This window comes from Rhipicephalus sanguineus, chromosome 8 (genome assembly GCF_013339695.2).
Source record: "Rhipicephalus sanguineus isolate Rsan-2018 chromosome 8, BIME_Rsan_1.4, whole genome shotgun sequence".
Classification (NCBI taxonomy): Eukaryota; Metazoa; Arthropoda; class Arachnida; order Ixodida; family Ixodidae; genus Rhipicephalus; species Rhipicephalus sanguineus.
The window spans coordinates 97610024-97625397 of NC_051183.1; the positions used below are offsets into that span (position 1 = coordinate 97610024).

The 15374-nt window shown below is 44.3% G+C and overlaps 1 long non-coding RNA gene across 2 annotated transcripts; it reads left to right on the forward strand.

The window, feature by feature from the left end:
• The first annotated feature begins 1161 nt into the window (after window positions 1–1161).
• Window positions 1162–11677, forward strand: LOC125759579 (uncharacterized). 2 transcript variants are annotated; one of them, XR_007417183.1, is made up of 3 exons: window positions 1162–1215; window positions 2486–2554; window positions 11618–11677. It is a non-coding gene; the product is annotated as an uncharacterized LOC125759579 (long non-coding RNA). The 2 variants fall into 2 exon arrangements; XR_007417184.1 differs by lacking the exon at window positions 11618–11677 and adding an exon at window positions 5553–5649.
• Window positions 11678–15374: the final 3697 nt, after the last annotated feature.

Here is a 15374-nt window from a genome sequence, read left to right on the forward strand (position 1 = left end):
GCATAGTAACAAATTTGCAGTGAGGGTTAAGCAGGTTAAGGGTGGCACAGGCTCAAGAGTGCGAATTCCTAATCGTGTAAGGCCATTGATGGCTAGCTGACATTTTACTCTTATAGGCCTCACAAATTTCTCGCAACCCTTTATTCTGGTGATGATTCAATACACACCCGCTCTTAAACGAAATGGCTTCTAGGGTAGTGTTGCACTGCGAAAGTTGCGGCTGTCAGCGTAAGTAAAGGACCCCTGACAGCGAAAGTTTTGTGTGCGACTTTTTTACAGTAATTTGTAGCTTTGTGTCTGGTAATGCCGAAAGTGAATCCTAAATGCTCTATTGCATCAAATAGTTAATGCTGGCATGGTTAATTCAGAGCGATCTTGCGTAAGTTCGAAATGCCTGCCTAAATAGTGTATGAAACTACTGACCCACAGCGGGGCAGTGCCTGAGACTATGTGCACTGAAGCTTCGGTGACACTGAATGCGCTGTTCTCAAATAGGCGGGCAGTGAAGAGTGAAACGATGTGGGTGCTTAGAGCATGTCCCCCTGAGAAAATACGAAAAGCATGTCTCTTATATAGGCTTCAGCATGTGATGCAAGCACTGTACACAGGATGAGGAAAGGTTTCCATCATTACGATAAAGTGTCTGCCTTGTACTTTGAGATGCAAGCGCGATGACCCATCTATTTCCCTCCCAATGATGTTCGCATTCATCCAATCAATGGCGTGATAAGTCATAGCCGCATACTCTGCCAGTGCATTAACTACACTTTCTCCTTTTCCACAACATTCTGATGTTGGTGCAAAAGCTGTCGAAAGTTGCCACTCTTCCCGATGTTGATACGTTTGCAATCTGCACAAGGGATCTTGTACACAACACCAATATATATAACTACAACACACACACTTAATCATAACAACGGAAAGCTTCCCTTTTCCTACGCACGGTGCTTGCATAATGTGCTGAAGCCTATATGAGACATTGCTAGTTGATTGGCCTCATTGTGAGTAAGGCTTGCGTATGGAAGATGCAACATCTTTTCTTTTATTCTGTTATTTGGTCGGTGTACCTTTCTTCTTCGTGTGCTCATATGCAGTAAACAAAAAGTATGCTAGCACTTGTCAAATGTCATAAACTATTATGGCGTGTTTTTTATTTGTTATCAGAAGCAGATGGAGAAGCTGCATTGTTGCAGTTGAGCAACATGGATTGTACTGGTGAGCCCACTTGTTTTACTTCACACTTCTAGTTAATAAGAAGCCCTGAAAAATACCATGCCGCGTTTACATTACCGGTCTTTGCACATTATGTATGAATCGTTGTGCCACACGCGTGCAAACTCGTGCAGACTGGGGAACAGACAGCGAAGCTAGTGTACGTGCTCAAGAATGATGCTTATATTTTACTGTGTTGATGTACTGTATTATGAAAAATTTCTACTATGTCTTAAAATGAAACAGCAGCCAAGTGTTGTTATAGTTATGCCTAGAACGAGTTATCAATTTTCCTGAAGTTAACCTCGATTTTGCTTTAAGCACTGTATGTTCAGCCGCACAAGCACGTTTTAATTTCTGATGGTGCTGCCGGAATAGCTTGTTCTTCAGAATCGCTCGATTAAGATTTCATGAATCAAAGAAAGGCCCAAGAACCGTAGGTCGGCACTCACTCTGACTCGGATTGAGTCGCGATTCTGAGTCCGCGTGAGTAAAACTTTGGTGAGTTCGAGTGCGGTTGAGAAAAATTTTAGTGAGTCCAAGTGAGCCCCAAGTGCAAAATAATATCTTTGGTGATGAGTGAGCTCCAATTATTTTGCTGACCATGGTCCTATCTACTCAACTTCAGTATTACTATCAGCGTGATGTCAGCTCATGTTTATTCCCTCAGCCACTCATACATGGTTCCCAGCTCAATATTTATTGATCAGAGGGATGAGTTAAGAGGGGGGGGGAGATGCTTTGACCTTCTCCTTCCTGCCTAAAAACTCTTCCATGGGAAGTTCTTAATAAAGATATCTCGAGTGAGTCATATCTCTTAATGAGTGTCCTGTTACTGGATTGCATCCACCGATAGCTCGTATTTGAAGGTACGAGATAAAAAAAATCACCGATTATGCAAGATATTGGTGTTAAAGAGCATTGACACCATGGTCAAAAAAGCAAGGAACTTATGAGTTCACACGCCCCGACTCAGATCGAGCTGTGAGTCTGAGTAATGTTTTCGTGTATTAGAATCCGAGTGAGTCCAGTTGAGGAAAATTTTTTCGAGTCTGAGTGAGCCCTATGGGCAAAATATATTTCTGAATGAGCTCCCCAGTTTTTGCCGACCTAGGCCAAGGGCTCTCATAATCTGCCCCACCTGTAAAATTTGAGGGATTTTCTCGTCTTTAGCATATGTGGTGTAGATTAATACTGGCGCTGCATAATTAACCTTCATGAATTTTTCATAAAGCACTAGTTGAAGTTATGGTATGGATGTTTTTCTCATCAGCAGCAAACAATGAAGCCATAGCTGCACTATTGCTGTTAGGAAACATTAAGGTGGATCCAACTCCAACAGGTGAGCCATGCCTGCTTTGTCACACTCATGTATTATGTCTGGCCTTGGTAGACAGCATACAGGGTTCATGTGGCCAATCTGCATTTTCTGTGAGGGTGCATGCATTGCTGAGGAAAAGAAAGCCAAGGTATTCAGGGATGTAAAATGCTTTCTGCTCTGTCCACATGTCTTGCTACTGTACAAAATGTCCGCAAGGCTAAGAGAGTAAAGGCAGGGAAGTGTGGTATTTAGGCCAGGAACAAGTCCTATGTTTTTCTACAATTGTGCAGCGTAATATCATATCGTAGCTGCGGTACTAGTAGAGTTTTCAGCCACCATTTAATTGACACAACGTTGGTGAGTGACACTGCATAAGCAACCAATCCTGTTGAACACACACCCAATTCTACTGCCATCATGGGTTATGCGAAGGGCTTACTTCTCTGTGCAACATGGTGGTGCAGAGTTGAGCCATGCACCGGTGACAATGGCAGAAGGCAGCACTTAAACCTCAAAATCACTAATTTCCCCAGAACCGATGAAATGACGCATAAAATATATTTTCTTAGCACTGCCGAGTTTGAACACACACTTTGAGTAGTGCTATGCGCACTCTATTAGGGCCATTTCATAGCGGCATTTAGCACTGCACACTTCACAATGGGCCAAAGTTGAGGGGTGATGCTAACAAGGAGAGCAAGAGTGTGCTGTGGCTGCTATTATGCGAGGTGCTTTGCAATATATGGTGTAAATGATTTCATAATGATGCAACTTACTCTTATACAAATTTAAAAAAAAACATTTCTGAAACCTCTCATGCTTTCACATTTGCAAAAGCATGTTGCAAAAGACATCAATGTTACAGTCTTATTTATTTATTATTACAACACCCACAGCGCCTTTTGACATTACAGTGGTGGGGGGGGGGGAAAGTACAATACAAACAGCCAACCAAAAGCAGGTAAATGAACAAATGTACAGCACCAAGTAGCAAAATGGACAAAATAAAAGCAACATAGCAAAACATTTTTAGTACGAAAAACACACAAGCAAATACCCCTCAGGGGATCACGAGGACTATTTACAATACGAGTTCTGAAAAGAGGAAGCAAATACTTCACATGATGATTCGTGGTGTTTTGTGGCGCAAGGGCCATGGGTGGCCAAAGAGCGCCATGTCTTTTGTGTGATGTTGGCGATGACCAATGATTTCGATGACAGGGTGTATCATGGCTGTATAGGGGCCTAAAATCACGCGCTATAAATAAGCGTAAAAGGCGTGTATAGAGTATAAAATTATGGCAGTGACAAGTGACGTGATCTATGGGTGTGGGTTGAATGACGAGTGAGTATGGTATTTACAAGTGAGTAGCGGCAGAAAGCACGAACGCCTCCTCAAGGCCTTTGAGCCCAAAGGCCGGGAGGCAGGTGCTTCCTTTGATAGAAACCGCAGCAGCAGCCTCAATCACGAGGCCGCGCTACGGAGCGCCTGGAGAAATTACGTTGAAATTATGTACACTTTTTAAAAATTCAAAGAGGGACTGATATTTAAAAAGGGGTTCTCTGCCAATTAACATAGCAGGATAAAGTGGGAACTGCAGGCATGCAGATGAAAAATGCTTTCTCCTGAGAGCGTCTAGTTCGGTGCATTGTAGTAGGGAGCGAAGTACGGTTTAGGATCGCGACAGTAATCGCACAAAGATGGATCCCCTTCGGACAAAAGGTATGAATGTGTACTGTATGTGTGGCCAATCCTAAGTCTGCAGAGTGTAACTTCTGTGTGGCGTGACTTTGATACTGGTGTCCAATTACCTAGTTGCGGCTTGATAACATGCAGTTTATTTTGTGTGTGCCTATCCCATGTGCTCTGCTAAAAGGCCCTGAGCTTTCTTTTGAGGAATGGTTTTAAGTCTAGCGGAGGGATAGCTGCGGCTGTATTGAGACTGTTTTCGTGGGCGGATGCTGCTAGCTGATCCGCCAACACGTTCCCTTGTATCTCGCGGTGCCCAGGCACCCAGCACACTACGACATGTTGTTTGAGGGAATAGATCGTGCATAAAATAGAGTGTAGCGAGACAAGGACAGGATTTGTGTGCTTTGTCATAGTTTTTAAAGCTTTCACTACACTTAAAGAATCCGTGTATATCACTGCCTTTTGTAGTTTCAGTTGTTTTATGTGTTTAACTGCCGCAAGTATCGCGTAAGCTTCTGCCGTGAAGATACTTGAATCAGGGTGCAGAATGCCGGAATCGGAAGAGGATGGACCAACGGCTGCGTACGACACAGAAGTGTTAGACTTTGAGGCATCTGTAAAGAATTCAGGGTGTGGGTACTTGTATTGTAATTCGAGGAAGTGTGTACGGATATGCGCAAGTGGCGCGTCCTTGGTAACTTCCACGAAGGAAACATCACAATCTATAAGCTGCCACTGCCACGGCGCGAGATGTGGAGCGGGAGCCAGTAGACAGTGTTCGAGAAGTGGCACACCCGTTTCTTCAGCTAGGCCCCTCACACGAAGTGAGTAGGGCTGTCTCATCGAAGGTCGGTTGTGAAAAAGTTCAGAACTGGACAACTCATTAATTGTAGTGTGTGAGGGGTGTTCTTTGCTTGCGTTCACCTTGAGGAAATATACAAAAGATAGGTAAGATCTCTGGAGGTGCAACGACCACTCATTCGATTCAACGTAAAGGCTTTCTACGGGGCTAGTACGAAAGGCACCCGTAGAAAGACGAATGCCCAAATGGTGGACTGGGTCAAGCATCTTCAAAGCACTTGGTGTCGCAGAGTGATAGATTATCGCCCCGTAATCTAGGCGCGTGCGTACAAGGCTTTCATAAAGGTTCATCAGGCACTTCCTGTCACTACCCCACATAGTGCGTTCCAACACTTTTAGAATATTCATGGTGTTTATGCACTTGTTTTTTATGTACGTAATGTGTGGTATAAACGTAAGTTTTGTGTCTAGAATTAGACCTACGAACTTGTGCTCTCTTTTTACCGACAAACGCTCACCATGTAGGTCAATGTCTGGATCGGGATGAAGGCCTCTCTTTCTGGAGAATAGGACGCAAGTGCTTTTTTGTGCATTCAGTGTAAACCCATTCTCGTCTGCCCATTTAGAGACCTTGTTCAAGCCCAGCTGGCCTTGCCGCTCACACATTGAAAGGTTGCACGACTTATAACCGATCTGCACGTCGTCCACATATGTGCAATAAAACATCTTTCGTGGAATGCACAGACGTAGCGAATTCATTTTTATAATAAAAAGTGTGCAACTCAGGACACCACCTTGCGGCACTCCAGTTCCCTGGACAAATATTATGGACAAGACATTACCCACTCGAACACGGAACGTGCCATTGGACAAGTAGCTTTCGATTATGGTCAGCATCTTTCCTCGGACACCTAAGTGTGAGAGGTCTCGCAGTATGCCAAAGCGCCGTGTGGTGTCGTAAGCCTTTTCCATATCGAGGAACACCGAAAGAAAGAATTGCTTGTGGACAAAAACGTCGCGAACTTGTGCCTCGATACGGATAAGGTGGTCAGAGGTAGATCTACACTCTCGAAAACCGCACTGGTATGGGTCAAGTGATTTGTTTGCTTCGAGGAAATGTATAAGTCGGCGGTTTATCATCTTTTCAAAAAGTTTACACAGGCAGCTTGTTAGTGCAATGAGCCTGTAGCTCGTAACGGAGGATGGGTCCTTGCCCTGTTTTAAAATTGGAATAATAATGGCTTCCTTCCAGGCCGAGGGGATCTCGCCGGAAAACCAAACAGCATTATACAGGGAAAGGAGGGCTTTTTGTGTTTCAGATGGCAGGTGTTTCAGCATTTCGTATACAACACGGTCGGAGCCTGGGGCGGTACGGTATTATTGCAGCAGTTAAGCGATGCTTGTAGCTGAGCAATGCAGGAAGGTTCATTGTATGCTTCGTGTTTTGTGGATTTGCGCTCTAGTTTGTTTTTCTATTTTTGTTTTGGATCTTTGGAAAGCTTCACTATAGTGCGACGAGCTCGACACCTGTTCGAAGTGTGCATCTAGGGAGTTCGCCTGGTCTTTCAAGCTGTCACCTTGTTTGTTTACTAGATGAAGTGAATGTGCTTGTCTGCCTGCTACCCTGCTAACCATGTTCCATACTTTGGCCTCCTGTGTATATGAATTAATGCCCGATAAAAACTTCTGCCAACTTTCTCTTCTTGCCTGTCGGCGCGTTCTCCTGCCTTGGGACTTTATGTTCTTAAAACTGTCCAGATTCTCGGCTGTGGGAGATTCCCGAAGCAGCCTCCATGCTTTATTTTGTTTTTTGCGCGCATTTCTACACTCAGTGTTCCACCATGGCACACGTTTTTTGCCGGGCAGTCCAATGTTTGTGGGATACATTTAATTGCAACATCAATCAGAAAAGCAGTAAACTATTCTACAGCTTCATCCATGCTTAAATCACGCATGTCGGTCCAACTTAAGAGAGCCATTTTACGAAGCTGTTCCCAATCTGCTTTGTCGATTTGCCATTTGGGAACCTGTGGAGGACATTCATTCGCTATTCGTGTGCTTAGAACTATTGGAAAGTGGTCGCTTCCATAAGGGTTATTAACGACTTTCCATTTGAGTAGAGGTACAAGTGATGGAGATCTAATGGTGAGATCTATGGACGAGTAGGTATTGTTAGCGAGGTTACAATATGTTGGCTCTTTCTGATTCAAGAGGCATGCGCCAGAAGAGAAAAGGAATTGTTCGATTAGTCGTCCTCGCGCATCACAGCGAGAGTCACCCCATAGACTGCTATGTGCACTGAAGTCCCCAAGGACCAGATAAGGTTCTGGTAGCTCATCTATTAGGGACTAGAATTCATATTTTTGCTGGTGGTAGTGTGGAGGTATGTAAAGGGAGCAAAATGGTGACGAGGTTGTTCAAAAGAACCACTCGAACAGCCACTGCCTCAAGGGACGTTTGGAGAGGTAAGTGTGTACATGCTATTCCTTGACCAACTACAACGGCTACACCACCGGATGACGCCATGGCGTCCTCCCGGTCCTTTCGGAAAATGATGTAACTGCGAAGAAAGTTTGTGTGTTTGGATTTTAAATGTGTTTCTTGTACACACAACACTTTTGGTGAATGTTTGTGTAAAAGTTCTTGGATATCGTCGAGGTTTTGAAGCTGTCCTCTGACGTTCCATTGTATAATTTGTGTTTCCATATTCGAAGAAAAGTAGTGCTGTGTGTACGAAAAGAAGTGGCTGTTGTTTTAGAGGTAAGTTGGAGCTTAAGTAACATGGCCATCCTCGGGCCCCGTTATCGGCTTTTTCGTTCTCTTTGCGCGCTCCAAGGTCTTTCGGTATCAGGGGTACCGAAGTTGTGTCCATTGCCTCGTTTGAGACACTGGACGCCCGCGTGTGCGAGCTGGTTGTTCGTTTTTTCGACCTCGCCTGGCGAGGCGCGGTCGTTTGACCCGACGACCCTGGAGTCACCGAGGTCAGTGGCTTGGTAGGTGGAGCAGTCTTGACTGCTGCCACCACGGGGGCAGCCGCCACGGCCGGTGGCTCATTTTCCGTGGGCCGAGACAGTGGTGGTGGCCGGTGCGGCGCTGCCCCCTGACGCGCCGCATCAGCATACGTTGGACCATGAAAGGCCGAACACCTTCTTCGCGCTTCTTTAAATGAAATATTTTCACGGACCTTCAGGGATATGATGTCTTTTTCCTTTTTCCAATTTCGACATGATCGTGAATACGCAGCGTGGTCACCATCGCAGTTCACACAGTGTGGAGTTTCATTGCAGGTGTCCGAGGCATGGCCTTGGACACCGTATTTTGCGCAGGTAGGTTGACCACGGCAGCTCAGAGAGCCATGGCCAAATCTTTGGCACTGAAAGCATCGGCGAGGGTTTAGGATGTACGGTCTGATGGTTGTCTTTGTGTATCCAGTTTCTATGTTTTGTGGTAGTTCACTTGTGGCAAAGGTAAGTATCAAGTGTTTTGTGGGGATTTCCTGGTTGTTCCTTCGGATGATAATTCGCTTTACATTGGTCACGTTTGGTCCTTCCAACCTTCGAGGAGTTCGGTTTCGGTAAGGTTAAGGAGATCTGCGTCCGACACGACTCCGCGGGCAGAGTTCATGGATCGGTGTGGTGTTACGGTAATAGGAAAGTCGCCAAAAGATCGGAGGTTCTTCAGTTTGTCAAATTGTATTTTTTCACGGAGTTCGATAAGGAGGTCTCCACTAGCCATTTCAGTTACCTTATAGCCAGCACCTAAGCTGTCTGTTAGTGCTCTGGATACAACAAAAGGGGACACGGTCCTAGCTGGTTTGTCAGACTTCTCACTGTGTACAACATGATAGTGGGGGAATACTTCTTTTGGTCGGCTGAAAAAGGTGAGTTCTTCGGTGCGTACGCGCTTCGAAGCGGCACGATCATTTAGTAATGGGAACGCTCTATGCATGATAGTGGAATATGATTCAGAAGCGATGGCGGCCACCCACCACGGAGCCCAACATGGGGACGCTACAAGATTCATGGTGCTGAAAACATGCAGACGCCAGCCGTACACCGCTACTATAACCCAATGCACATAGACCAAGGTAGGCTACTTGCACAAGGTTAACCCAAGCCACCCATGAAAATTGGGAAGTAACTGAAGGGAATAGAAGACAGGACAGCGACGAAAGAAGATAAGAAAGTGAAAGATCAGAGAGGCGGAGAGGAAAAGGTGACCGCCGATTTCCCCTGTGTGGGTGAGCCCAGGGGTGCCGTCTACGTGAAGCTGGGGCCAAAGGGGTGTGTTGCCTCTGCCGGGGGGCCTTAAAGGTCCAATCACCCGGCGTCGGCTCAACCCCCCGGATCCCCTTTTCCCCGGACACGGCAAAGGCACGCACGGCTAGGCGTGGGAGGGGGTCGAAACCCCCCCTTTAGCTCGGGTGCGTGGTGTCGCTACACACAAACGCCTGCTTGCGCAGACGCCCCTGCGGGGAAGCAAATACTTCAAGGGACATAACAGTGGCAATAAAATGAGGCAGTTTGTTTCCACTCGCGAATTGTTCTGGGGAAAAACGCCATCCTGAAATAGTTCGTCCTACATCTTATCTCCTTTATCTTGTAGGCATGTTCAAGACGGGGTGAGACGCAATCAGGATTGTGCAAGTAAAAATCCCTGTTAAACCAGTGTTGTTATGCAATATACTGTGAAAATTTTTTAACCTTAAGTATTGCCTACGTTGCTACAGCAGCTCGCATCCAAGGCTTTCCTTTGCACTGGTCACGCTAAAGTGGCAGGTATAATCGTGATTAACAAATCTCACAGCTAAATTTTGAATTCTTGCAATCCTCTGAATGTCCACCTGCTGCCAAGGGTTGCAAACGCAACAAGCGTATTCAAGTATTGGTCTAACATTGGCTTTATACAAGAGCTCTCTTGCGTCAATAGGCAAATTTCTTGCATTTCTTCTAAGAAAACCTAGAACACTTGAAGCCTTGCACATGACATACTCAATATGGCGACGCCAGGATAAATCTGCAGTAAAATAAACACTAAGATACTTATGGTCCAACAATTTTGCCAGTTTTTTGCATTAATAGTGTAACTAAAATCATTACAGCGTTTTTTTTCTAGTGAAGCACATATAAACAAATTTTTTCACGTTTATGTCACCAGGTGCTAAACAAATCGTTCTGTAGCGCAGTGTGATCATCTACGGTATGAATAACTCTGTATGATATGCAGTCATCTGCGAACATTCGTAGACTGGAGGAAATACCACAACAGATGTCATTCATGTAGATAAGAAAAAGCTGCGCCAGCACTGACCCTTGCGGCACACCTGAAGTAACATCCATTTGATCGGACTGCATTCCATTTAAGACTACCATCTGCCGTCTGAAGTTCAAATATGCTTTTATCCATTCGATAACAGAAAAGTTTATGTTGTACCAGGTCAGCTTCTGAATCAGTAATGAGTGAGATACTAAATCAACGCTTTACGGAAATCCAAGTACAGAAGTCAACGGTATACCCGTTATCCAGTGCACTAGCCAAATCATGTGTGAATTCAGTCAACTGTGTAACACAAGAAAACCCAGGTCGAAATCCATGTTGCTGAGACGATAATAAGGATTAATTTTTCAGACAATTCATAATGTTTGTAAAGAGAATGTGTTCTAGAATTTTACAGCTGATGCAAGTGAGTGAGATCGGTCGGTAGTTTGACGCAATGCTGCGTGGGCCAGACTTCTGCACTGGCACAACGTAAGCAAGCTTCCAATCATCCGGCAAGACACTTTCAGTCAGTGACTTTGAGAATATAACAAACAAGTATTTTGATACAGAACGTGCACACATAGAAAGTAAAGCAGATTGTAGGCTGTCCGGACTAGCGCCCTTTGAGGCACATAATTTCTGTAACAATTCCTGGATGCCCCACTGATCAACATCTTCCATTTGCTCTCCACTCACATAGGTCTGTGTTGAAATGGCATCGCCACTTGAGCGGCCTGCAAACACAGAGCTAAAATATTGGTTAAGATCTGCGGCTCTTGCAATGTCACTATGAAGTAAGTTTTCATCTAAAGTGGAGGAATAGACACTGCATCTTTGCCGTTCAGTTTGACTAGATGCCAGAGTTTTTTAGGATTTATTTGTATTCCTTTTTCAAAAAGGCCTAAATTAACACTCTTTTCATGTGCTTGGTTATTAGCTCAAGCCTTCTAAAACTTGTGGGTTTTGTTATTCCTTAGCATGTGTGGTGCTGTGTTTATGCGGCTATTCACTGTAAACCTTCTAGAAGTTTGCAAATCAATTCTGCGGAATCCCGCCACCTTGCAGAATTTCACAGAATTGATTTGCAATATATGTGTCCATGTGCTTTGAGCTGTCGATCAATTCGATGTCACACTGCCAATTGCTATTTTCCTGGTTAGCTCACTTGGTAGAGCGACCGACCCAGAAATGTGTTGGTCTGGGGCTTGATCCCCAGACCAAGACGAATTTTTTGGCAATTAAGAATCTTTCTGAGAAATCCGTTTGGGTTTCCTTGTGGTTTTGTGCTTCTTCTAGAAGTTTCCTGAAATTTTTCCTTATTTTCTTATCAGAAGCAGACAGAGAAGCTGCAGCTCCATTGTTGCAGCTGAACAACGAAGCAGACTCAAGCGGTAAGTCATGCTTCTTTTACATCACACAGCTTGTTTATCAGTGATCAAGACACAAACTACACACAGCGCTCACTTGACAACTTGTTGACCTAGTCACATTTAAGCTAACTTGAAACTGTAATACCGTTACTTTTTTACACAGTAACTGTAACAGGAAGTACCACTGCCACTCAGAACGCCATGTGACAGCGGTGCACCTCAAGTGTAAACATTTCGTTGAGGTAATGCAAATGGTGTCCGCAATGTCTGGTCGAATGGTTGTTAATAAGCACAGTGTTGCACAGAAAATAATTTCAAGGCTGCCATGTGCACCAACAAAACCTGCCCAATTAACAGGCATTCAGTGAATATGGAACAGTCTCCACGGCTTACACATAGCCATAGCCTGTGGCACCACTTTCAATTTCAGGTGCTTGTAGCCTAGCCTATCTGAGTGTTTGTAGGCTGCAAGCAGTGCTGGGCAGTATCGAAGATACATGTATCTTAGATACTATCTTAGATACTATATGGGTATCTTGTATCTGTATCGCGATACGTCTCGAAAGACGAGTATCTGTATCTGTATTTCCGATACATTCGATAATGTATCGTGTATCTTAAGATACAAGATACTTCTATCGCAACACAACCGTGCGAAACAATAATCACTGACCAAGCTCCGCTTCTCAAGCTGCTACTGGTGCCACTAAGCCATATGAACAAGTCTAAGGGCTGTGACGCAATTTTATTTTTCCGCCAGAGTCCTCCAGTGAGGGCAGAAGATGAGGAAGACAAGCACGCGGACGTCTACGCCCAGCCCACGTACCTTTTGTTTTGTCGATTTCTTTTCTTTTTATTTGCGCCTGTGCCGCGACACTTGCTCTTAGCCACTGTGCTGCGCCGCGTAATCCACTGCGTGCAGCGTCTATCGCGCAATTCTGATGTTGTTACAGTGTCGTTATTGAAGATTCTCTTGCCTCTTGCTCCGTAACGAAATGCGATGCGTGCAAGAATGGGGTTGCTTTGTGTCTCGTGGATTTTACATATCAGCGATTTGAAGGATCTCGTGGATGTAAAGCTTGACTTACATGCAATGAATTAACTTATATGTAAATAAGATATGCAAACAACTATAGCACCACTAGTACTGATGCTAGATCTAATAGATCAAGCGTTTACCTAACAGAAAATATCTTGGCGCACCGTATTTTTCACTTCCTCCTACATTTATTGAAAGAATTTATGAAATCATGACTTGATCGTTAGCACAAGTGCTTTATTGCTGTCATTTTGCATCCAATACATTACCTAGGTCTCTGTACTGTTTTTCTGGTCTGGTCTGTCTTTTGTAACGCATTCCCAAAATAAGATCTCTGCTTTATTCTTCTGTCTGCTTTATATTTCTACTACTGTTTGCACATTTACACGTTGCCAAGGCGATTTTGAAAACAAATATATTATTATGTGGGCGTCCCTTGAGTTACAGTACAAAGCATTCTGCTTATCGCTTAGGAAAATAGCCAAACTGAGTTTGCATTATAATAATAGAAATCATTAAGAGCCATCTTAAAGATGTTAGGAAGGGGATTCGAGAAACGTTGTTTTACTGAATGCTCCGTTTTACTCATGAGCGTCCCAACGAGCCGTTTCAGGCAATTTTCCATAGGCACTGAATTTTCTATTATCTTAATAGGTAAGTTGACGATACTTCATGCTCATTGCTATTAAGGGCGCCGTCTGTATTGTGTTTCTGTACTCATTCAATATGAATGTTTGATACAGAACCACCTCTCTATTTTACTTATATTAGTTTTCCTGTTTTTAGGCCTTCTTAAATATTGTTCGTATTACTAATCGCCACCTAATGGGATCTACAAGCGGCAATAGCGCAAATAACGGCCGTGTCCTCCGACGCTTTGTGCAACTATACAATACGTCTGAGACGTCTCTGTGTTGCACATGTTTTCTCGTTGAAGAAAAATTGTTAAAAGATTGCACGTTAGTAAGGATATCAACAAAGAATCCTTTACGCCAGTAGATAAGTAGAATATGAAAATTCATTGCTCTTTTACGTCATCTACATATACACCAGGGGTCTCAAACTCAGCTTATAGCCAGCGGGCCAGAGTCGCGAAATTTAGTTCGAAGCGCCGGGACAGTGAAGATGGTGGGAGAGAGTTTGAACAAAATTACGATTTAAAGGAAGCCTTTCCCATATCTCATATATAGGTCATTTCTGAAGGGGATTTGGAGTCAAGGTTCGAGAAACATCGGTACCGATGTACAAAACGAGTGAAATCTGGACGCATAATGTGAAATATAGAATTTTTTCTCCACGGTTACGTTTCAGCAGCGACTCCCATCAATTGCAAAAATAACAAGCAAGAACCGTTGTTAGCGAAGTGTATAAAGAGTTGTCCTGTTAAGAAGCTAAAACAAACCCCAATAAGTTGTTTTGGAAGGAAACTAATGTACTTTGAGCAAGAAGGGCAATACTTTCGAGATACTAACGGACATTTCATTGAAGTGAAACAAAATAGGTCACAGTTAAGAAATTTCCAAGCAGACATTTTCGTACATTGGCGTTTGCTGCTACATTATATGGATCTATAATAACAAATTTGATAATGTATCGAAGTATCTTAAGATACAATTGCCAAGTATCGTATCGGATACAATTATTGCGGCAGTATCTTGTATCTGTATCTCCAATACTTCTTGCCTGAGTATCTTGTATCGTATCGCGATACAATTTCAAAGTATCTTTGCCCAGCCCTGGCTGCAAGGACAATAAGGTGTGATCTGTGTTGAAGTTTATGTATTTCAGTACTTATCGTTCACCGAAAGTTGTTTGAGACACAGAGCATCTGACAATCTGTAGCAGCTACTGATCACCCATTTCTCCTGTTTCAGACCATGTGAGGCCATGTGATGTCCCAGAGGACGTGTCGTCCTCGCCACCAGGCTCACCTGGACCACTAGGCCACATCGGAGTGTTTTCTGGTAACCTCCAGCTGCAGGGCTGTCCAGAGAGCCCGCGAAGTCGCCGAGAGTCTCAACCTCCCGGCTCCATCGTGGGTGCGGCCCGCGGACGTTACCCCCTGACGGGGCATTCGTCTTCTCAGGACCAAATAAAGTTCTTTGTCTGTCTGTCTGTCTCCAGCTGCACATGCAGGAGAAATATGTGAAGAAGTGCCTCGATTACAATACCCTGCAGGAAGAAGTCACAGCCCTAGAAAAGAAACTTGAAGAGCTTCAGGCCAAAGCAAGTTTTGGACATGGAGATGCCGCTCCGTGGGGGCATGCTAAGATAATGGGGAATTCTGGCAAGGTCGCATACTATACAGGCCTGCCTAATGAGAAAACATTCAATTGGGTTGTCTCCCTCTACAGAAAATCATGCTGTTCTGGGGATACTCTAAGTTGTGAAGACCAAGTACTGCTTGTTTTGATGAGGCTGCGCCTTGATATTCACCTTTGTTTCTTGGCACACCTTTTCAAAATATCAAGGAATTATGTTTCTAAAATATTTGAGAGTGCCCTGACAACATTGGTGACCGAGTTGAAGGGGCTTGTTGTGTGGCCAGACGATGAGGCGTTTTATGCCTGGCAACCAAAGGCTTTCAAGTGCAAAAGGTTTCGCCGTGTCCGTGTAATCATTGACAGCACGGAGATTCGTCTCGAAAAAGCAAGTGCTTGAACTGCACAAAGCACAACA